General features: G+C 39.1%; 1 long non-coding RNA gene across 2 annotated transcripts in view; it reads right to left on the bottom strand.

Annotated features, from left to right (window-relative positions):
- LOC145156650 (uncharacterized) overlaps positions 1–1,305 on the bottom strand; it is a 36,682-nt gene extending 35,377 nt beyond the window's left edge. For both annotated transcript variants that reach the window (XR_013736841.1, XR_013736840.1), the window contains exon 1: positions 1,003–1,305. This is a non-coding gene — a long non-coding RNA (uncharacterized LOC145156650). The remainder of the gene's footprint in view (positions 1–1,002) is intronic.
- Positions 1,306–25,670: the final 24,365 nt, after the last annotated feature.

Here is a 25,670-nt window from a genome sequence, read left to right as displayed (position 1 = left end):
TGAAGGGCCTCAAAACGGCTTGGACAGGCCCTAGTAAGATGTAAACAACCGAAAAAGTTGAGAATGACATGAAAAAGTTCAGATGTATTTCAAACCATATAGGAGTGGCCAGAAATATCGAACGATTTAATTTGTTTCCAAAAAGGTTATAAACTCCATTCACACAAGAATATGGATATTAAACAATTATAGCCACCAAATTGAAAAAGTTTATAGCCACCAAATTGAAAAAGTTTATAGCCACCAAATGTGAAATATTCATATTAAACAATTATAGGGATATTAAGTTTTCGGTTTCCATTCACACACATAATCAATTGTTGACTTGATCTTTTACAATTTTGTTTGAGCATATAATTGGTAGTTGGTGTATGACACTTTATATGTATGGTCCTACATGTTGTTTTGCAATATCATGTGTTTATGGTTACACTCAAAAATGGATAATGTTCCTGATGGATGCGTTTTTTAGAGGTTGAATTTGTTAATACAACTTAGGTCCGATATAATATTGACATAAAAACAACCACTAGGCTGAATTTGTGACCAAGACTGAGATTGATATGCAATATATAAAGGCTGAGTATCAAGTCAGAAACATCTGGCAATTACCAGACCTTCCTTCTCATGATTTGTGCTAATCTGTGAAGTATATTAAAAGGGAAACTGGTTGTTACTATCTCTTTTCATTATTTCAACAAAACAAACAAATAGGTGGGCTGCTGTCACGATCTGAACAAATTAAATTAAACTATATAATACTAGCATTCTACAAAAGATTTGGGAACAAACAAAGGGGTGGGGCACTAGGGCTGCTACATCCTTGCCGACAGACTTAGAAATTAGAATAATAGAAAATATAATACTAGCATTCTACATCCTGTTGTCCAAGTCCCCCATAAAACATATACACGAATAATTTTTGGAAATAACCCAGAAAACATATATATGAATAAGGAGAATAGGAGATGTTCTTGCATTCTAAAACATAAATGTTCATACCTGTTGAGAGTAAGTAGAAAACCGATTTCAGAAAGAAGGGAGACCGCCGGAATGAGAGGGATACCACCTGGCTGGAGGGAAAACATCATAGTGAAAGGCTGAAGGAGTAGACGAGGGAAACGGTGGCCAATTGACGATCGAATCTTACCTATCGGCTTACAGGAATCGGCGATTTCGCCTCAGCTCACAACAGGACCGGTATCTGCTGTGGGTGCGAGACTGCGAGTGACTGATTGGGAAAAGGGTTTTCAATTCGGCGAAACCCTGTAGGGACGATAAGCCGTTCCTATAGCTGCCCATTAAAACGACGTCATTCAGTTTTTCTTATATATACGCATTAAAAATATATATATTTATATTTAAATTAATTTATGTGTGGGACGATATGTGGTCCCTACAACTTTTTCGGATACCCGCCAATTATTTTTGTTCCCGCTCAAACTATACAAACGATTTATCGTCCCTTTAGGTTCGGAAGTCAAACTAAATTAGTCAACTATATAGTGATGACTTGTCATCCCTATATGATCCTCTATTGCGACGACATTTGTCGTCCGTAGCTTTCATTGCTGTAGACTCATATTCTTGTAGGGTTTATAAATAATGATATTATAACATCATAAAAGGTGAATATGTATGAGAAAAAAACAGACTAAGGGTTTCTTTCTTTTATATCTTTTGGAAGAAGATTTATGGCATTGAATGGAATTATACAATCAAATGTTTGTTAACTGTGGTTTCAAATTCTTCAACTAGACAAAACTAACAGAAAATGGCTTAATACATATGTTTAATTCTGAGCAGCCAATAAAGCCTATAAAATTGTATGGTACAAATGAACAATGCTTGTTGGAAGCCATTGAAGATCCTTTTTTCTCGCTATCATTATTTGATATCTGATGAATGTTCCGTACTTAAAATGAAGTTGTAGCAAGATAGACTTTTTCTATGTATAAATTAGTGTGGATGGTCAATTGGTTGAGTGAACATATAAACAGTAAGTTAAATAATAGCAGGGTATAAAATATAGGAGTCTATTAACTGGATTTTAGGATTTTGTTAGTAAATATTTGTTCAGAGTCTATTAAATGTTTAAATTTTATTTCCAAATATCAAATAAATCTACAATCTCGAACTCGTGTTCGTAGAATCTTGACCAAGAGACTAATGATTGTGCTACATGTGGATCTTCAGGTTATGTCATTGCTAGTTTAATTAAAATACATATAATTTATTTTTTCATATAATTTATTTTTTTTGACGCTTATGAAACTTCTTTTATCATTAGCAATTTCTAACTTTTATTTTTTGTTCAAGGCGAGATTACAATTTTTCCCGCCAAAAAACTCCATCGTATTGATCTTCCGTTGATTGACTACAGCACTATACCTTTTCAACCCACTCTCTCTAGAATCAACTACATACAATTTATTTTCTATTATACACAAGCAACATTTCGATTGTTAATACACACAATGGAGAGAAAGAGAGATGGAGATAAAAGGGAAGAAATCGTGAGGGGTTGTTGTAGATTGAGATTAACGCAAAGGGTAAGAGAGGTGGAGGTGATAGGGAACATAAAAAGAGAGGAGAGAAAAGAAAAACATTACACCCACTTTAATTTAAGAGATTTTTGTATCTTGATTTATATTTCTCCGATTCTCTGTTTTTCCTCTATCATGCCCTCACGCCCTCACCAAATCACCCGCCGGATTCACATCCTTGCTCCATTCTTAATGGTCTGGTAAGTCTCTCCTATCATTTTTTAAATGTGTTAAATCTATTTCCCCCATTTCTGATCTGTAGAGGCTTTTTTCATTTTTGTTTTTTTATTCTCATTTGGTACCTGGTACCTCTGAATGCCTTTGTGCATTTTGTTGTGCTAGCATATTGGTGATCTAAGTGTATATATATATATATATATATATATATATATATATATATATATATATATATATATATATATATATATATATATATATATAATTTGATTTTCTTTTCGTTTTTTAGTGTTTAATTAGCATCAAATTCAAGTATATGATGCAGCTTGCAATTATATTGATAATTTGTTGTGGTATAGCGGTATTAACAAATATTGTAAACGTGTATTATTGAATTAGTAGAATAGTCAAAGTCTGTATAGACTTCCTTTTAGAATAGGAGAATATCTCTCATATTTCAGTTCATACCTCTGTATATATTGATGTACTGTAAATGGAATAGATACACAATTACTCAATTTCTCTATATGGTATCAGAGCGTACCTTATAAAGACTGGATTTTTTTTTCTCTGAGTATTATCTTATTGTTCTTCAATGACGACTCGAGTCCCACATCTTCTAAATCTTGCGACCTCCACCAATTCTTCTTTCAATTTCCAAATACCGTCAATTGCAATCAAACTTGACTGTAAAAACTACTCACTTTGGCGTACTAAGATCATTGCTGCTCTTGAGACCTTCGATATCGATGCCCTTGTTCTAAATCCAAAACCTCCCGTTGAGGAAATTATTGTTCCAGCCACCGATGGAACTCCTGCCACCGCCGATGCTCTAGCTGTTCCATCTACTCCAGCAACCATCGCTCCAAATCCAGAGTATATCACTTGGAAAAAGCATGATCGCTTTGTTCTCTTATGGCTCCAATCAACCCTATCAGAACGAGCAGTATCTATCGTGACCCGATGTCATACTTCTCACATGGCCTGGCAGACTATTGAAAAGAATTTTCAAATCCCAAACAAGGGCATGTCGTCTGCAATTAAAAGCCAAACTCTAAACCCTTTCTAAAGGGTCCGTGTCGAACTCTGAATATGTTGAACAAAAACGCTCAATTGCGGACTCTCTAGCTACAAATAATTCTCCAGTGGATAATGAAGATCTGATTGCATACATTCTATTTGGTCTTGATTCATCGTATAGTGCATTCACTAATACATTTATGATGAAAAGTGAAACTTTGTCCATTGATGATCTCACAGGTCTTCTCCTTCAAGAGGAAGCTCGCATAGAACAAGAGCACCTTCGACAAGCTTCAGTACCACCAGCATCTACTGCTCTCTATGTCAATCGATCAAACCAAAAATCATATGTTCAAGGGCAAAACTCCAACTCATCTCGAACCACAGACACAAGACGATGCCGACTAGTGTGTCAATTATGCACTAAACCTGATCATGAAGCCATTAGTTGCTGGCAAAGGACTAATCAAACCGATTTTCCTTCTCGTCGTCCAAATCCAAGAAATTCACAACGTCAGGCTAATGTCACTCAATTCAACATCCCCTCTACCGTGATTGATCCAGCCTAGTATATTGACATAGGAGCTACATACCATGTGGCCCCGACATTCAAAAACTCAATATTGCTGAAGAATACCAAGGGGATGACAAACTTCAAGTGGGAAACGGTAACCAATTGTCTATTTCTCATGTTGGATCATCTTATCTGTCAAATCTTAAATTGCCAACTGTGCTTATTGTTCCTATACTAACCAAAAACCTTCTAAGTGTTTCAAAGTTAACAGAAGATAATGATGTATTTGTTGAATTTTGGCGTAACCATGGCAATGTTAAGACGTTTAAGGGAAAAACAATCCTTCGAGGGAACGTTCATGAAGGACTGTATAGGCTTCCTCCAACTAGAAATAAAGTTGCTTTCACTGGGATTCGTACCTCTCTTCATGGATTCGTACCTCTCTTCATGGATGGCACAGAAGACTTGCACATCCTCATGAATCAGTGTTAAAATGTTTAGTATCAACATTTAATCTTCCTATTTCATCAAATAAATTACCCAATGTGTGCGAATCATGTCAATTGGGTAAAAGTCATAGATTTCATCTACCTACATCTCATGTCCAGTCTTCTCAACCTTTTGATCTAGTGTACTCAAATGTTTGGGGTCCTTCCCCTGTTTTTTCATTAAATGGATCTCGTTATTTGTCTTGTTTATTGATGACTGCACGAAATTTGTATGGATTTATTTTTTATCACACAAGTCACAAGTTTTCTCTACTTTCTTACAATTCAAAACCATGATCAAAAAACAATTCTCTTATGACATTAAAAGTCTACAAACAGACTGGGGTGGTGAATTTAGAAATGTATCAACCTTTCTTCAAAGCAACGGTATTGTTCACCGTGTGTCTTGTCCCCATACCCAAGAACAAAATGGTGCTGTCGAACATAGAAACAAGGTCATTGTCGAAAAAGGGCTCGCCTTATTAGCTCAATCCTTGTTACCAAAACTATTTTGGGAGCACGCCTTTAAAACTTCAACATATTTACACAACCGCACTATCACACCTTTACTAAATCATGAGTACAATTTTCTTAAAACTTTTGGTTGTTTGTGCTATCCTTTCTTGCATCCCTACAACAAGCATAAAATAGACTTCAGGTCTCTTCCTTGTATCTTCATTGGATACAGTGCTTCACACAAACGTTACTTGTGTTTTCACCAAGATTCCTCCCGCATATACATCGCAAGACATGAAGTTTTTGATGAAGACACATTTCCTTATATTTCCCAAACACCTACAATCACTTTTGTTCCTAATATACCTACCAATTCCACTAATATTCTTGAATATGCAGACCAACTTTGTTCCAACCATCAGTCAACAACAACTTCCAACATCACACAACCCTTAGTAACACCTACAATAACTAATAACTAATCAGCTACCACCACAACTACCCCTCCCACACCAATAAGTTCTTCCCCCATTAGCCCTCAATCTAAGCACCCGTTATCTCCCACCACAGGACATATTCCTTCTTATTTTCGTGCAGCAGAACAAAATCAACACTATGATTACTCGTGCTCGTACAAACTCTCTAAAACCTAAAGCATTTACAGCCACCATACCTTCCGATGCCAATCTTGAACCGCAAACCTTCACTCAAGCAAATAAGCATAAATGTTGGCAAAATGCAATGAAAGCAGAATATGATGCTCTCATGAAAAATAACACTTGGTCACTTGTTAATTGTCTCACTAACACTAATGTTGCCGGTTGCAAGTGGATTTTCAGGGTAAAAAGACGAGAAGACGATTCCATAGAAAGATACAAAGCGAGGTTGGTTGCTCAAGGATTCAGCCAATAGGCCGTCATTGATTTTTTTGATACTTTTAGCCCTGTTATAAAACCCACCACGATTCGCCTGGTACTTTCTATTGCACTCTCGCAGGGTTGGCGTAAAAGGCAACTTCACATCAACAATGCGTTTCTAAATGGTGATCTATCTGAAGTCGTTTATATGAAGCAACCAAAAGGGCTTGAAGACTCAACAAAACTGAATCATGTTTGTCGATTACACAAGGCTTTATACGGGCTTGAACACGCACCAAGAGCTAGGTTTACCAAGCTCAAACAATATCAAGTCACAAATGGCTTTCATGCATGTCAATCTGACACTTCCTTATTTGTTCATGTTTCCAGCTCATCAACTATATATGTGCTTGTATATGTTGATGACCTAATTGTGACAGGTACCAATGATGCTCATCTCCAACGATTCATAACTGCCTTGGATCGAGTTTTCTCCTTAAAAGACCTTGTTGATTTGCATTTTTTTTCTTGGTATTCAGATCAAGAAACATACTACTGGGCTGACTTTGTTACAACAGGCTTATATCCAAGAGATTCTTGAACGCAGTAAAATGTCCATGGCAACACCTGTTACCACACCGGCTGATCCGTAAATTCGACTTAATCGAAATGGTAACCTGTTTCATGATGCTAAGCTATATAGACAGATGGTTGGTTCTCTCTAATATGCTGCTATTAAACGGCCAGACATTGCATACTTTGTTAATCGTGTATGCCAATTTATGCACTCTCCAACAAATCACCACTGGCAAGCCGTTAAACGGATACTTCGATATTTAAAAGGGACGATTACACATTGTCTACATTTCAAACCTACTATTGCCAAGTCGCTTCATGCCTTTTCACATGCTGGATGGAATTCCGATCAAGATGACAGTCGATCCCAATATGGATTTGCTGTTTTTCATGGATCAAACCTTATCAGCTGGACCTCAAAGAAACAAAAATTTGTAGCTAGATCAAGCAATGAAGCGAAGTATCGATCTTTAGCATATACTACTACTGAATTAATGTGGATCAAACAACTATTAGCTGATCTTCGAGCTCTAATCAGCCAGCCTCCACTAATCCTTTTTTACAATGTTGGAGCTATATTCATGAGCAAGAACCCGGTCATCAGCACACGTTCAAAGCACATTGCACTTGATTTCCATTTCATTCGTGAACAGGTAGAGGCTGGTCAATTAAAGATTTGCTATGTTTCCTCTAATGATTAATTGGCAGACATCTTCACCAAACCATTAGCTAAAAGTCGTCCAAGCTGCAAGTCCGTCCCGCCCTTGTGCTTGTCGGAGGGTATTAACAAATATTGTAAACGCGTATTATTGAATTAGTAGAATAGTCAAAGTCAGTATAGACTTCCCTTTAGAATATGAGAATATCTCTCATATTTCAGTTCATACCTCTGTATATATTGATGTACTGTAAATGGCATAGATACACAATTACTCAATTTCTCTATAAGCGGATTGGCTACCCCTAAGGCCAAAAACAACAAACATCAAAATACAAATCTAAGATGAGAAGATCAACAACTTGAACTTCACCAGATGAGTTTTCCAGTGTATGGATGGTGTAGTCCAGCAAGGAACCAAAGAGGAGACATATGCATGCGAAAAGGACACAAACCAGGGGTAAAATGGTCAAAATATGAAGCAAAATAGGAAAACATCGGGCACCAGGGACAGAGAAATATGTTGCTAACTTCCTTTATATTGAGTGAATGGATGAATAAATAAATATTGCAAGAAAAAAATTAGAAATTAGTGGTTATTATCCTCAAATGACTTAATTGGTTGAGCCTAAAAGTTAAATTTTGTTTCATGATTTATCAAAAAACCTGTGCCTGAATACCCATAACATATATGTTAAAAATCAACGTTTGTCTTATCTATACGGATAATCCGCTCATAAATTAGGTCCCCAGGCATTCTGGCAATAGGACAGTTGTATTACAAAACCGGGCCATATGACTACGGGGTTTTTTAGGACGGAAATCGGCCATTGCAAATTCTGTTGCTATTCGTCTTTTGCAACGAAATTTCAGCTTTTTGCAACGGATTCCTTCCCTAGCAAAATCGTGTTTTTCTTGTAGTGTGTATGAAAATACAAAAACAAATGCATTCTTTGTATGACGGAAATCATTCATTCCGGTCCAACTTAGCTTATGATAATATTTAGGAGCAAAAGTTTGATAACCATGTAAAAAGTTATCCTTAAGTCAATTCAAACATCAATATATAGTTTTCTCGATTAAGTCATGTAAAAATTACCAACAAATGGTATGAGTACGCTAAACCCACATATGTGGTTATGCTTCTTGTTGATATTACAAGGGCCTATTGGTAATATATTATTGGGTCATTATACAACCTAATGCATAATCATACAAAATCCACATGATAATAACAATTATGAAACTTAAAGATTAGAAAAAAGAAGCAAGCTTAATTCATTTTTCTTAAAATATGAGTAATATTAACCATGAGTAATTTTCAAAACATCCTTTGTATAAGTTAAAAGTTTTAGCTATAGCTTAACAGTCCATAATTATGGTTTTTACAAGATGAGGGTGTTCATTAATATCAAAACATAAGTTGAAATGAAGCACTACAAGTTCGTGGCCTTATAAAATGTCCCAAGATAAGTCTTCAATATCACTCAAATCTTTAATCTGAATACATGCCAAAATAATAACGTTAGGCTTGGAAAGCCTAATGAGTAAACCCAATATTAGACTTTGAATTGGAATTAGGTAATTGCAATATCCAATTACTAAGTCGTAACTCCCAAACATTTTCAAACCATTTACAATATGGGATGAGTGATTTATGATGCATAATTAATATTTAATACAAAACCAATGTTGAATGCAATGAACCTACTTTTAGTTCCAACCCAAATTCTCTACTCTCAAGACAAGTCCCTTTCCATTGTGTTTCAATGGGATCACCAAGATAAAAAAGGATCACTAAAATCAAATAAAGGATCAAAAAGATCATTGGAGAATCACAAAATCAATAAAGGATTGTGAAGATCAACAAATGATCACGAAGATCAAATGGATGTATCAGTAAGATCAACTTTTCGAGTCATGTCGCCATAGACATGAAACCTAGGAACGAGTTTTCAAAGTCTATCTCTGAGCATATTAGCTCAACATTCATGTAGAAAAAACGATAGAAATACTTATAAGTGACCAAGAAACACTCAATTTAACTATTCTAAGTGAAATGCACAAATAAAAATGTTCAAACATGTTTCAACCAATGCAATGTTTTCGAAAATGAAATACTACCAAATTACATTTTGTGAATCCAATAAAGTACTTATAATAGCCACATTACAATTACAAAGAAAAGGAAAGACTAAATAAAATAGAAATGCTAATTAGGTCCTAGCTAAATGGTTAAACATAGGGACCAAACCAAAAAGGTCCAATAGACTTATCAGGCTAACAGTTACGCGATCCCAAAAATAGGAATAGACTTTGGCCCTTGCTAGTCCTCCCGAAAATAGGGTACCGAATAAGTTTAAACCCACACCTATTACTACAACGTGGCTTGTTGTAATGTCGAGTTTTTATTAACGTTGTTGTTAGCGAAATTAAGATTAGTAAATTAAAAACTTGAAACGCCTGCATTTTCTTAAGAAAATGATTGAAGAGGGATGAATATAACTATCAAAGACAAGTGAATTTCTATGCTCGGATGTGCTAGCTGCCTCATTTGGCTTGTAACGCCCATAAAATTTAAGCCGAATTAAAACATTTTAATTCATTCAAAAACCATTAAGTTCATACATCTTGTTTTCAAAATAGTTTAAACATCAGAGTATCCCCCAGAACCATATCATATAAATCATAAAACATGAGGAGCGGTACGATCACGCCTTCGCCTTGCCACGATCTCCTGAAGTACCTGAAACAATACACTGAATTGTAAGCCCGAAAGCTTAGTGAGTTACCCCCAAAATACCAACCACACATAAACATACTCATAACATATCACAAATAGAACAGCCATGCACATCGGGTCTACTGTGTGACTGGTCCGCCCGCACCAGACCTTCAGTCCACCTGGTCCACCCTCCGAGTCTAGCCATGTACATCGAGTCTTCAGTGTGATTGGTCCGCCCGCACCGGGCCTTCAATCTACCTGGTCCACTCTCTGAGTCTACAGTGTGACTGGTCCGCCCACACCGGGCCTTCAGTCGGCCTGGTCCACTCTCCGAGCCTCGGCACGTCTGGTCCGCCCTCTTGGGGCCTTCAGCCTAGCCGGACCGCTCGCTGGGTCTTCGGAATATCCGGTCCGCCCTGGGTATGTTGGCCTACAGCACAAAGTAGGACCCGCCTCAACCCAACCCCCGTCAAACAACCATGTGCACATAAAACAATTAATCACATAACAAATCCTTAACCAGACAAACAGTCTAACAGATCACATAGCATATCAACATCCTAACCAGGATTCCGACATAACCGGTCACTAGCATAACATTACCCTATATACCGGCTACCGACCTTAACCAGGTCACTAACATAGCATTACCCTAAATACCGGGTACCGACCTTAACCAGGTCACTAACATAACACCATCCTAAATACCAGGATGCAGATCTAGCAAAGCAATAACAGAACAAACAATACCCGGATTTCCATCCGATAAAGGGCCGGCCTTGGTGCCGTAGACCGTGTCGATATAGTGAGGATAACTCACCTGCAATTGCCGACTGAAGAGATAAGACCAAGCTGCTCCGACCACCGACACGAACTTCACCGCAGAACACTACGAAAGAACCAATTCCATAAATACCAAAATACCCTTGGAAGTGAAACTGGTCAACTCTGGGTCAAAGTCAAAGTCCTCAGTCAAAGTCAACCTTCCTGGTTGACACTACTCGCCGAGTCAACCCGTCGACTCGTCGAGTTCTTGTACTCAGAAAACTCCCATAACACGACTCAACTCGCCGAGTCGCCCCAAGACTCGTCGAGTTCAACGATCTCGGAATTCCACCCTGTCCAACTCACTGAGTCGCCAACCGACTCACTAATCCAAAGCTTTAACCAAAAGAGATTGGGGTTCTGCGACCTGACTCGCCGAGTCCAATGCAATCTTCAACAGACTCGCCGAGTTGTTCTTCCAACTCGCCGAGTCCATGCACATGTTCATACAACTCGTCGAGTACACCCATGTGACACGTCGAGTCTCTCCAGTTCTCAATCCATACAGTGGCTTTTCGAGCCATGCAGGGGCTCCAATCCATAGATCCACTCTTCTACAGTCTAACCCTCACATAAAGTTGCAAACTTTACGTGAAACCAAGGAGATATAGGCCCAAAACACACTAGGGCTAGGGTTAAGGACTAGGGGGCTTCACCAACAACTCTTAAACAGAAGCTTTATGACATTTTGGACCATCACAAGCCTAGATCTGGAGTAGCAACCTCAGATCTAAACTCCAAACCCGAAATAGATCTCAAACAAGCTAAGGAACTCCAAATCAACCACCAAGGATGAACCAAAAAGGAAATAGCTTAAGATAATGGCTCCTTACCTCTGAGATGTGCCCAAACTGATGTAGATCCCAGGTCTACACACGCCCCTTGATGCTAGCCTCTAATTCCTCAAGCTCCTTACACCAAATTCCTCTTCCAAGCTCCAATTTCCTCAACAATGAAGTCTCACACGAAAATTAGAGTTTTCTGGAACTCTCAGGGGGGATAGGAGGCTGGGAGAAGGACATAATGTCCTTTAAATAGGGTGCAACCCTCGGGATTAGGGTTTTCTCATTCCAGCACCAACTCGCCGAGTACATCTTCCGACTCGGCGAGTTGGCCGCTTAACCCGCGATCAAATCCCGCTCCGACTCGACGAGTAGCATATCTACTCGTCGAGTAGCTTCCTTAATTTACACTTAGCACCCTTCAACCTCTTGCTTCCGAACTTGGGATATTACATGGCTATTTAATGGAGAAGTTTAATTCATTGAGATATTTCTAAATGCATAGGTTTTTAAATTGTGAGCCAATTAAAAACGAAAAATTATAATAGCATTTTCCTTACAATGAGAACAATATAAAGATTTTCATGTAGTTTCAAATTAGTAGAAAAACTACTAATCAAGAAATTTCTGGCCTCCAAGTCTTGGCTAAATTATCGATTAACCATTGAAAGCTATCTATTTTCTTTTTTCTTATTTGGAAACGGACAAAAGCAACCTTTTAATTTTGCAATGACTAATTCGTTTTTCCTTTTTGAACAAGAAGTTTATTAATTGAGCACAAAGAGCAAGAAGTACCTGTATAGTATGCACGTATAGTAGCAGTAGAACAACAACGACAAATTAATTGATCAATTTGTTTCTTAATTCATTGAATTGTGGTGAGAAAGATTGTCGCAGGACAAATTAATAGATCAATTTGTTTCTTAATTCATTGGATTGATCAATTTGTTTCTTAATTCACTGAACAACAATAAGCTTATTAATTCATTTAATTGATCAACTTGTTTCTTAATTCCCACAAAATCTAATACCTGACTATGACATCTGTAGACATTTTTGATCTCAAAAGATTTTACAAGATTACCAGGGATTAACAACGGAATATAATAATACCTAAGAAGTAAGATCAGTCTCAAACTTAATTAAACGGAAGATATTTTGGGAAACTAAGTGGTATGTGTCTAATTTGTGTGTCCAGAGTAATGTATTAGCGATGAATAATTAAAAATAAATAAAATTATTTTTATTTGAAGGTCGTGTATGTAACCCATCATTAATTATGCACTCAAAGACTTCATCGATACTCTGTTTTTAGCCCACGAAGGTCACCCTATTGGCCTATTTCTGTAATTTCATATGGTCCAAATACAGCAATTAATTACGCAATCTAAATAATTTTTCATATGCCTATTGAAAGCAGTCTTGTTCGCAATTTGATTGAGCTAGAAAATGTGAGAATTTATCTGAACAGAGGAAGATTCATTTGCCACCAAGCTCCTACCTTTGGCCAGATATCCTTGGCAAACTGACATTCCAAACCAAGATGAATATATTCGGATATGGTGTTACAGCGTTTTTCTGTCTTCATTCTCGAGCATGCATCCATCTATCAACCTTTACAGGGACTACACGAAAAAGTTCCATTTTGCTCCAGCTGCCATTTCTAATTTTCAGATTAATTACAACGATCTCTTCTAGCATCTTGACCTGGTCCATGTCCCTTCCAAGCGCAAAGGGTTTCCCCATCTTCATCCCCCTCCCTCTTGTATTTGTGACCCTGCACTCCATATAGACATGAATGAATTTTTGTCCATCTCCCCATTAATACCTTTCAATATTTTTAGCCAAAATGAATTGATATCCAGTCTTGAATCTCCACAACCAGTCAAAAAGTAAACGGAGTTTCATTGTATGTCTGCATTGGTGGCAATAAAAACATTGTGTTTCTGATAAAGGCGTTACATGTTCATTTACTTTTACTTTTGTAGAAACTTGTGAGTGGAAAGCTTGTTCCATATAGTATCATCAAATATTTTGATTCGGAGTTCATGAGATTGAAGTATCCCCAAGAGATTTTCGGTGATAACTAGATAAATCACTTGATTCCACTGATACCACGGGATACTCGAATCTACACATGAGACTCCTTAGTATCTTCTGAACAACCCTCTTGTATCCGAGATCTTCCCTATTGATTCTCATTCGTTTAAGCATTCACATGGTAATAAAAATTTTCTACTGAGTCTGATTTATCCATCTTTAGGTTATCAAAGTCACAACGAAATGTTTGCAAATGAACTGTCTTGACCATATCTTCACCGATTTTTTTTTTTTAAATGGTGTTGTTTCCAACCTTTTTTTTTTTTTTTTTTTTTTTTTGCAAAAACAGGGTGATTTGGGTTTTGCTTGCAAAAATAGGGCGCATTTCCTCCACCGATTCATTTGAAGTTACATAAATGGTCCCTACATATTTACAATCTATAGCCCCTATATTTGCATGATTAGGACCGGTCCAAGACCATTTGAGGCCTATGGCAAAAACAAAAAAATGATGCTCTTCAAATTTATAAGGGGCGGATCCCTTGAGGGGCCATGGCCCTCCTGTTTTTCAGTTTAGTATATTTAAAAAAATTGTAGATTAGCTAATTGTTTGTGGATAAATACTACTACCCCCCTCCCCCCCCCCCCCTAATATTTGGAAAAAGCTAAGAAGAGTTTAGATCTTAAAAAACTGTAATATGTAATTAAACAAATAGTAGAAGAAAAGATAATCGCAATCGGTTATATATGTTTGCTCTCATTCTGATGCGTGCTTACGTGAATCTAGCCACCACTCAACATCTCCGTTTGCTTATATTTCTACATTTATGTTTCAGAGTTAAGGAAGATGGTAATTCCTTCCGAGTTCCAATCAATTTACTTTGATGTTCATCTATTTTATTGGGCTATCCTCTGTTTCTCTTTTATTTGTTTTTTAATTGTATTTTTATAACAACTTCTAGAATGTACATTCATATCTTTTATTTGTTTTCTAGATTGTTAGTATTGTCTAATATTTAATTTTAATTGATTACTTGACTTTTCCTATACTCTCCTATTCTGTAGTCACATTGTTTGTTTAATTGTATCATTCATTATTTTTTTGATGGTATTGTATTGCTTAAACTTTTTCTTAGCGATCTTTTTTTTTTTTTTTTTGTGTTTTATGTAATTAGTTAGATCAGTGTGAGAACTAGAATTTGATCAGTTGCGCAGAGACAAGGTTTGAGAATACAAACCTTGAATGAATGCTTAAGATCAATGTCTGCTTACTATAAGAAGTTCAAGTCTAGACTGGAAAGACCAGTCAAGTCTTAGATATTATATTCAGCAAGAGATCAAGACATTAAATGAAGAATAAAAGTTAATGATCAAGGTAAGGCTAATAAATGAAGAGCAAGAAGAATGTTTGAAAAAGATTTGAGATAACAAAGTAAATGCCAAAGGTTGAGCAAAAGATCTGTGATTTACTTGTATTGAATGCTCCTTTATATAGGAGAGAATGTTACAATGAATAAACTAAGTAACTTACATCGGACTGGACAATAGAACTATTTCTGACATTCTGATTGTCTAATACAACAAAAGGCTAAGTCCTATGAAACGTTACATCAATACAAGGATAATTAATGACAAAAGACAAAATGGATGTTCTTCCGGATCAGCATACATTCCGGACGTGAGAGTCACTCCGGAATGAGTTCCTCTTCAAAATATTCTTTCTCTTGTTCTCTTCAGCTCCGGACAGGTTCCGGAGCACTCTTCACTTCTGAACCAACATACTTCGGAATATGTACTTGGGATTGGTAGATGTTCACTTTCAGGTTCCAACAATCTCCCCCTAAGTGAACTTAGCAATCCAACAAGCTTAGATCTTTTCTTCATTGATGAAGGTGTAGGCCCGAAACAACCATTCACGCACTTCAATGTACCATGCCAGCTGACTCACAAACTTTTCCTTCACATGTTCCGGAGCATCAGTCTTGGATGCACGCGAAATAAACTTCTTTATAGCTTTGGTAGGAATTAAGTGTTTGTCCAGGACTCGGAAGCAGTCCTTCTTGTTTGTTTTTCTTGTAGTGTAGACAAACCCTAGAACAGGCTCTTCAATAGGCCCATCTGCGAGGAGTTCACCTTCCGGAAGGATGAAATCAATCTTAGGAACAAATTGCTCAGTTCCGTAAAGATGGGCAAGTTCATAATCTCTTCGGCTGAATTCTGCAATGTAATCTTTCAGGAAGCTTAGTGCAGCATGATATGCTCCCATACTGAGGTCATCCCTTTGATTTTCTTTGAAGTAGGCGGTCAAAGTAAGAATGTCGTTTGGATTCATTGAAGGGCAATCCGCATCAATAACTGTCCGGGGAGTGGGCTTGTTCCGGAGAATGTGAAAACAAAACAACGGACAGTGTAGTTCAAACTTCACTAGGATTTTTCTTCTGAAGCCCTTGACCTGAGTAATCTTCTTCTTCGACCACACTTCCTTGAATGGCATTGCGTTCTTAGAGTAGAAAGTATCAAGTCTTTCTCTTTCTGTTCGAATGATCACTTCCGGAGGATCTGTGGGATGAAGTGGAGCGAACTTGGTGTAATACTTGCTGTAGGGAGAGAGAGGAAGATCGAGTTGCTCAAAGTCACTTGTAGGAATGGCATAGGACATAACTGGAATAATTTCGTGACTCTGAAGGATGCCTTCACGAAAAAGAGGAGATATCCCACGCATTGGGTCAGGATTATCTTTCAGAGCTTGGATCCGGATGCTTTCTTCAAGAGATTGATTTATTTCCACCTGAGACCATCCATGTTTTTGTTTGAGAGGAGGTCCGGAGTGCAAAGCTGGTTGTTCGGATGTCATTGGTTTCTTGCCTTTGTCTCTTTGAAGTGCAGAGATGACCAGGTTCAGATTCTCATCAATCATGAATTCCGGAGTAGGATTTGGAAGTGGTTCTTCCGGAATATCATCAGGGGTCCGGAGTGTAGAGCCTTGATCGATTGGAGCAATTATGGGATCCGGAATGGGAGGCTGTACTGAAGGAGTAGCCCAGAATGCTTGGACGGTCAGGAGAGATTTGGCCTTAGCCATTTTGACAGTTTGCTCAAAAACGTCCGGAAGAGAGGATGGCCAGGAAACTGCGGACCATATTCTCTTTTGTTCTTCTTTAATAACCTTCAGAATGGACATCTTGGGAGCTTGAAGAGCAAGGATGCCCTTAGGAGCGTCATCAAGAACATATTCTCTTTCATCTTCACTTCCTTCATCTTTGTCGCTTTTGGAAGGAGAAACGGAGAGAATTTGAACTTCATCGTCTTCTGACTCTTCTTCATCTCGAAGAGAGAATTGAGTGGGAGGTTTCCATGGTTTACTCGGTCCTTCTCCCCCTCTTGCATCGGTAACCCGGTGGACCTGTGCAAGCAATAGAGTCCTTGAGATCATCAAACTTGGAGAAGATCTTCTGAAGGCCTGTTGTAAGTTGAAGAGAGAGAGTATCATATGCTTCAGCAGTAGGGGCTTGCTCAGAGGGGTGCTTGAAAGTGATGCTTAGAATGGCAATCATCTCGTCAAATTTCCGGTTCGGAACATCAACGATGTTTCAAGTTGAGCGGAGAAGTTTGATGAGGACTTGTTGAATTATGAGGTTCATTTCGTCTTTCTTCCGGGTCTCCTTCTCCATCCTTTGAATTTGTTTCTCATGACGAACGTCGGTCTGCTTGATTAGGTCGTTGGTAGCAGACACCAGATCATCATGGACCTTGAGCATCGAGGTGATGGTTTGGAGGTAGTTATCCACCAATGCGTTGTATTTCGAGTCAACTTGCTTCATTGTATGTTTGAGCCGGATGGAGACAAGCTGCTCAAGATGGGCTTCTCTTTCAGCAACTGATGGTCCGGACTGCTGAGAGAGTGTCTGCAGAATAGCATCAAGTTTGGAATCAAGTCCGGAGACTTTTTGATCCAACTTAGAATTCAGCTCCGTTACAGATGTTTCCACAGACGCCACTTTTTGCATGGAGTCAGAGATATTGGTCCGGATCTCGATAAGAGCGAAGGGGTCAACGTAGTCACCAGCAGAGGATTCCGAATCAGAGTCGGAGTGTTGCGGAGGAGACTTGTGAGAGAGAGGATGAGTTGAAGGACCAGGTTTGGTGGTAGCATCATCTTCTTGATGTTTAGAGTTTGAGCCTCCGTCCGGAGTGGTGGAGGAAGAGGATCCAAAGTCATATGCAGACTTAGAGCCGGATGGCTTGGATTTGAAGTGAGCAGAAGCATTGAAGGTGTATTCTGGAATGACCCTTGCTTCATCGTCCAACATTACTTCTTCGGAGATTTCTTCTTCCGGATCGATTTGGAATGCACTTTGATGAGTGGTGACAGGAGGTTGTTTCGAGGTAAGCTCAACATCTGCATCCGCGTCATTGGGAGGAACATAGGTCATGTTGCTCTGAATAGCCCTATTCCTCATGGAAATTAGAGTGGATTCCACTTGAGATCTAGTTACGTCCGTACGCCGAGATGCTGCCCTGTTAACATAATCTTCCCAATCAGGATCATTAGCCCCTGGTCCTCCTTTACTCATTCCGGGTATCAGAACAGTTGAGGCATCGGAAGTTGGAGGGACTGCTCCTCCTTCCAGATGCATGGGGTCCGGAACAACGGTTCCGGAGTGTGTACATGTAGAAGAGACAATGGGAATATCAAATTTGACACGTGAGTGTGTTCCAGGGGGCTGCAAGGAACTTTGTTCAACACCGACATCACCCTTTTAGGAAGGTGAGGGTGGATTATGTGGAGACTCCCTGTGAGTGTGTGCAAGTGGTATTGAAACATTGAGGGGTACCTCAGATGAGTGGGTAGGTGGGGTGTGCGGACGGCCAGAATCAGCCGGAATGTCATGAGTTCCTTCCTGTTGAGAGGAGGAACTGACTTTGGATTTCTTTTTGGCTTTGGGCTTAGTGGGAGAAGCCTTTCGCTTGGCTGGCTTCTTGATCTTAGGTCCGAACATAGCATGTTCGACCTCTTTCGAAGTGGGCCCAGCAAAGACCAGGGCAGGTTGTGTTGGGTCAAAAACAACCGAGGTCTCTAAATGTTGTCTTAGGTAAGGAGAATCGGAAGGTATAATGGCCAACATATGGTCCAGAAGTCGTCTGACCGGACCAAAAGAAGATTGGTCTGGAATCCTATATGCCTTGACAATTTTGAATGAGATACATACCTCCGGAGGAATTGTGTTAACCGAAAGTGGTTCTGAAAGTTCAGTGAAGATTTGTTGAAGCGTCAGAGCCCAGAATCTAGGGCTTGAAATTTCGTTCGGCTTCCTCTTGGTAGCGAATTTGCAAAAATCTTGCCACAATACTTCTGGAAGATCGACGGCGTTCTCGCGTCCAGAGTAGATGCTGAAGACGACGTTCAACCAATCTTTGCTCAAGGTATCAGTACCTCCGTGCTTGCCAGATAACCCACGGATAACGAGATGCATAAGAACAGTCCAGAGCCCTGAAACAGCAGTTTCTTGAAATCATTGGCCTTGTAGTCCTGTGTGTAGCCAATGTAGCTTAGAAACATCTGGAACTCTTCAGACGTTGGTTCAACAACTTTAAACCCTTTTGGATTTGTTTTCACTCCAATTGCTTTGAGGAATGTCGACTTGTAGATTGGAACTGCTCGGTCGCCGATGATGGTAGTCTCTAAAACTCGATCTACCAGTCTAATACTGGTAAATGCTCGACGGAGATGATGAAGTGGTAGTGGAGGATCAGGGATTTTTGTGAGGGGAATGGAGATGGGGTGGTTGACGATGAACTCGATCATAACTCTTATGGATTCATCGTAATCCAATGGGTTGAGGGAGAAGAGTTATGTAGTGTCCCTTAAGAATGGTTCTGGATCGGTGGAGGAAGATGAACCTTTAGAGCCCTTGGAATATTTCTTCCTTGCAATGGATTTCTTGGGAGAAGAGTTAAGTGGGGTTCTGTGAAGACGCCATTGTTGAATGAGGATGAAAGCTTGAAGAACACCAAGAACAGTTGAGAGAATTAGCAATTGAGGGTTTTGGGAGCGTAAAGAGGTAAAGGGGAGATTTGAAAGGGTATATATAGGTAAGGTAAATGGATCGGGTTGAAAGGTGTAATGATGAGGATCCGATTTTAAAATGGGTCGTATTTAATGTTTGGGAACGTGAGTTGACAGGTGAGGTGAAAGGGTAGGGTAATTTGTGGCTAAAAATGGAGAGTTCAACCGTCAATTTGATGTTAATTTTATGGGGCATGAAAACGTGTCACGCAAAACGAGGAGGATCAGATAAGGATCTTCCTAAAAGGTAACAGTTGAAAGAAAAACGTTGCACCTTAATACCTTTTGGTATTTTGGATGATTTGTTCCGGACAGTGTATGAACCGGAGGATAAGAGTCGTGATCCGGAGCATACATGTTTTAAAAAAGGATTCTGGAACAAGTTTTAAAAGTTCCGGAGCAATTTTAAAATTCCGGAGCATTTTGAAAATTCCGGATGAATTTTGAAATTCCGGAGCACTTTGAAAATTCCGGATGCATTTTGAAATTCCGGAGCATTTTGAAAAATTCCGGATCACTGAATGTAATACCTTTTCCGGAGTGGAATTCTGGGATGCCATTATGAAGTATGTTCCGAGATGAAAATCGACTATGGTGACAAAGTAGACTTGGAGCAGCAAACAATTAGAATGAACTGTACAACTTAAAGACTAAAGTGAAGGTCAGATAACAACAAGAGAAATGATCCTATGTATTCAGAGAGAAAGTAGTTCCGAGATGAAAAGATTTTGAAATTGGAACAAGATTTCTTTCAAAAACGTCTATCAAAGAGAGCAAGTCTCTTGAAAGAACTGAGGATCTGGTATCATCATACCCATCTTGTTCAGAAAACCATTGAATTTGGTTTCGTCTAATGCCTTGGTAAAGACATCAACAATCTCATCGTCAGATGGAACAAAAATGAGTTCAATATTACTGTTCAGTACATGATCTTTTATGAAATGGTACCTTATATCGATGTGTTTTGTCATTGAATGCTGAATTGGATTGTGAGAAATCGCAATGGCACTTTGAGAGTCACAATAGATATGAATGCATTGAAAGCGGTAACCATAATCAAGGAGTTGAGATTTCATCCATAGAACTTGAGATGTACAGCTGGCAGCAGCAATGTATTCCGCTTCGGCTGTAGAGAGTGCTATGCAGTTCTGTTTCTTGGATGACTAGCTGACCAAACGTCCTCTAAAGAATTGACAGCCACCCGAAGTGCTTTTTCTTTCAAGTTGAAGACCACCATAGTTCGAATCTGAATAAGCTTGAAGTAAGAAGCTCTCATTTGCTGGGTACCAGATTCCGAGACTCTTGGTACCTTTAAGGTATCGGAAAATTTGTTTCACAGCCAAAAGATGGGACATCTTTGGATTGACTTGAAATCTGGCACATAGGCATGTGGAAAACATTATATCCGGACGACTTGCCGTGAGGTAGAGTAGAGATCCAATCATTCACGATACTTCTTTTCATCAACAGGAACACCAGAACGGTCGGCAAAGATCTTGTGTCCGAAGCCCATTGGTACCTTTGCAGAGGCACAGGTGTCCATTGAGTATTTCTTGAGGAGTTCTAAAATGTACTTCTCTTGGTGAATGAAGATTCCTCTGTTAGTCTGTTTGACTTGAAGACCAAGAAAGAAACTTAACTCCCTATTCATGCTCATTTGAAATCAATTGATCATATGTTTAGCAAAGTCTGTAACCATAGATGGGTCCGTAGATCCAAAGATGATGTCGTCCACATAGATTTGCACTAACATGAGATGCTTACCATTTGATCTTCGGAACAGTGTGGGATCAAGAATACCTCTATGAAAACCGGAGCGTTTTAGAAAATCAGTGAGAGTTTCGTACCATGCTCGAGGAGCTTGCTTGAGTCCGTAGACAGCCTTCCGGAGTTTGTAACAGTAGTTCGGAAATGAGAGATTGATAAATCCGAGAGGCTATTGAAGATACACTTCAGGGTCAAGTTCACCGTTAAGAAAATCACTCTTAACATCCATTTGGTAAACTTTGAAGCCTTTGTGAGCTGCATAAGCAAGAAAGATTCTAATGGCTTCAAGACGTGCCACAGGAACAACAGTCTCATCATAGTCAAGCCCTTCAATCTGAGTGAATCCTTTAGCCACTAGTCTTGCCTTATTTCAAATAATAACTCCTGCGTCATCTAGCTTATTGTGAAATACCCATCTAGTACCGACAATGGGATGATTTTGAGGAGGAGGTACGAGGGTCCAAACTTCATTTCGGTCAAATTCAGCCAGTTCTTCCTGCATGGATGTAATCCAGTCAGCATGCTCTAATGCTTCCTTGATGGATTTGGGTTCAACCATGGATATAAATGCTGAAAAATGACATTCATTTTGGACACTAGTAGCAGAACGAGTCTGAACACCAGCATTGGGGTTACCGATTACTTGGTTCGGAGGATGATCCTTGGTCCAAACATGTAGTCGTGGTAGATCGTGTGCAGCAGTTGATCCTATATCAACAGTAGAATTGATTAGCTCCCCCTGAATGGTTTGAATGTTGGGATGATGCTCCCCCTGAACTTCTGAACCAGAGAGATTGACATCATCATCAGAAGGAAACTCAAAGAAGTTTTCATTTTCATCATTGTTGAGAGGATTAGAGTCATCAAACTCAACAACTGCATCTTGGAAGCCGTCCACATTTGATTCGAGAGAGGGATGAGAGGGATGAGCATTCTCCCCCTAAACCTGAGAAGGTTGAAATGGTTCGGAATCAAATGGAGGAAGGCTTGGGATCGGACCGGAGACGTTTTGAGAGACAGGAACTTCCTAAGAGGGAATTGGAATGAGGTTTGGCCTTGATCGAGATTCTGAATCAAGAGTTGTTTCGGAAGGACCAAAGAGTGTTTCAAAGTCAACTTCTAAGACAGTTTGGGAGTTCGGACATCCTGGCGGAGGAGCATCGGACTCCATAATGTGAGTGGTGATGTGAGTTGGGCCAGAATTCCTGACGAAGTTGTCATCGAAGGTAACATCAATGCTTTCTTCTAGAACACGAGTTCCCCGATTAAGAACTATGTAAGCTTTCGATTTTGAGGAGTACCCAAGGAAGATGGCTTCATCAGCGTTAGGTTGAAACTTGGTAAGCTGATCTCGATTGTTTTTGATGAAGCACCTGCATCCGAAGACATGTAGAAACGAGATTGTTGGCTTCCGACCATTCATTGCTTCGTATGATGTCATGTTGAGGCGACGATTGATGATACTTTGATTTTGAGTGAAACAAGCAGTAGATACTGCTTCAGCCCAAAGGTAGAGTGGTAGATTTGCGAAATTCAAAATGGATCGAGCAGCTTCAACAAGAGTTATATTTCGTCGTTCGACTACACCATTTTGTTGTGGGGTATAGGGAGCTGAGAAGTTGTGGTCAATTCCTTTTTCGGTGAGGAACTTTTCAATGGTGGAATTAGTGAATTTCGAGCCGTTGTCACTTCAGATTCTCCAAACTGGGGGTTTGATGAGAACTTCTATTCCTTTGATAAAATTGATGAGCACTGACGCTGTTTCGGATTTCAGTCGAAGGAAGAAGACCCAAGTGAACCATGTAAAATCATCAACAATCACAAGAATGTATTTCTTATGATGAAGACTTTCTAAAGTGGAAGGTCCACAAAGATCAATGTGAAGAAGCTCTAGAGGTTCCGAAATGGATTTTTCGATGATGAAAGGATGACCCTTCTTTGATTTTTTACCGCACTCACAAGCAGCACACAAATGATCATTTTCGAATTTGAGTAGAGGTAAACCTCTAACCATTTCACCAGATACAAGATCATTCATGTACCGAAAGTTTAAATGAGTGAGCCTTCGGTGCCATAACCAACTGACGTCAGGAACAGCCTTGGAGAGAAGGCAGAGCTGCGGTTTGCCAATAATCATGTTGATATCTAACTGGTACATGTTCTTGTTTCGAAGTGACTTGATTAGGCACTCTTTCCGGTCTTCAGTCATCACATAGCTGTACTTCTTGCAAAATTCCACACGACGATTTGAATCAGTGAGCTGAGCAACACTTATCAAATTGTGTTTCAGATCAGCTACATAGGACACATTTGAGATAGAGAAGTTTCCATTGGTGAGGAATCCATAATCACGAATTTGAGAATTTGAGTTGTTTCCATATGTTACATAACCAACATTTGGAGTGAGCTTTAAGTCTCGTAGAAATTCCTTCTGCCCCGTCATGTGCATGGAGCAAGCACTGTCAATATACCATATTGTTTCTTGCTCCGAAGCACAAAGTGCCTGCAAAATTAGTGAGTAATGGAGTTTTTAGGCTCCGAATTAGATTTTGGGACATAGGCACATGCTTTGGACTTAAATAGTGATTTTGGAACAACTTTGTGTTTCTGAGTGGAATTTTTTGAGTCTTTCGGAAACAGACAAAAGGCGAATGTCTTTTCATCTATCCAGTAGCCATATTCAATGACTTGGTGTTTCGGAATAGTGTGCTTCGGACATTTGACTTCCGGAGTTTTGATAACACTCGTTACCTCCGGAATTGTTTTTTCATCAAAGGAAGTTTTGATTTTCCACACAAAATTTTTCTTTAAGGATTTTGAAGAAGAGGGTTTCTTTTGATTTATGGATTTGCTTGATGACACATTTGATTTGGTAGATTTTGGTTTAAAAATTGCGCCATCAGATTTTGCAATGAAAACAGATGAATTTGTCTGAGGAGGGGTGTTTTGAGGTATTGTGACATTCACATGTGATTTAGACTGTGTAGAACAATCTGCTTTCTTAGGTTCCCCACGACTATGAGATACGGAAGGTCTTTTGAGAATCTTAGTGGGAGCAAAGGAGTTTTGACTAAGATTTGAAGCATGAGAGTTCCTGGATACATTTGGTTTGGGATTGGCAATGAACCTGGAATTTTGTCTAGTCTTAACTTCCTTCTTAAGTGCATTCTTAGCTTCTACTTTGGGATCTATCATATCCTTCCTATTCAGCATTGGTTTTCTCTTAGTGTGTGACAAGGACTTTGAGTTCTGTCCTGCGGATGGATTATTAAACTTAGGAGAAATGGGAACCAACTTAGTTTTTGAAACAACTAAGGAATCCGATTCACAAGAATCAGAGGAGACACTGCTTGATTTTCCAACCTTATCATCTAAGGATGCCCATACAAACTCAGAGGTATCAGTTTCGGTTGTCAGGGTAGGAATTTCTTCAACAACACAATTGTTAGTATGATTGCTTCTTGGAACATAGTCTACACAATTTGGAAGACTGTAATGAAATTCCATGGTCCGATTCAGGTCCAGGTTTTTCAGAGGCGGAATTTGCATGGAATCAGGACATTTGACAACAATTGGTTTGAATTCAGGAATTAACGACTCAAAATGGTCAGTAGTCTCCGGAAGGGGTGACAAGGGAGAAACAGGGGTGTCCGAATGCTTTATGTTCGGAACTTCTCCCATAAATGTCAAATTTTGTAATTCCTTCAGGGGACTAACAGTTGGTTTCGGAAACTCGCTTCCGAGACCAGGTGCTTTAGACCATGGATGACGAAAATTATGAGTCATCTGAATATCCGCTTGAAGCATGTCAACAGAATTATGCAAAGCATCTATTTTGGCATTAAGACGTTTATTATCGGAAATCAAAACATTACGTTCGGAATAGGTGATTTCACATTCATCTTTCAAAATGATACATTCATCACTTAACATTACAATTTCATGCTCTAAAGACTCGATTTTTAAATTTTTGTCCTCGAAACGTAACCTAAGACGATTTAACTCACACTCCTTTTTCTCACTCGCGTCTATTGCAGATTCATAGGCCTTATAGATGGTATTCATATCTGTTTGAATTTGGGTCAGATAAGGTTCACAGAGAGACAAATCAAAATTATTATCAGAGATCATAGATTTTACCTGTTGGACGATGCTTCGACCTGGTGGATCAT

The sequence above is a fragment of the Lactuca virosa genome, chromosome 2 (genome assembly GCF_052849685.1).
Source record: "Lactuca virosa cultivar CGN04683 chromosome 2, Lactuca_virosa_CGN04683_v6, whole genome shotgun sequence".
In the NCBI taxonomy this organism is placed as follows: domain Eukaryota; kingdom Viridiplantae; phylum Streptophyta; class Magnoliopsida; order Asterales; family Asteraceae; genus Lactuca; species Lactuca virosa.
This window is presented reverse-complemented; position numbering and strand designations above follow the sequence as displayed.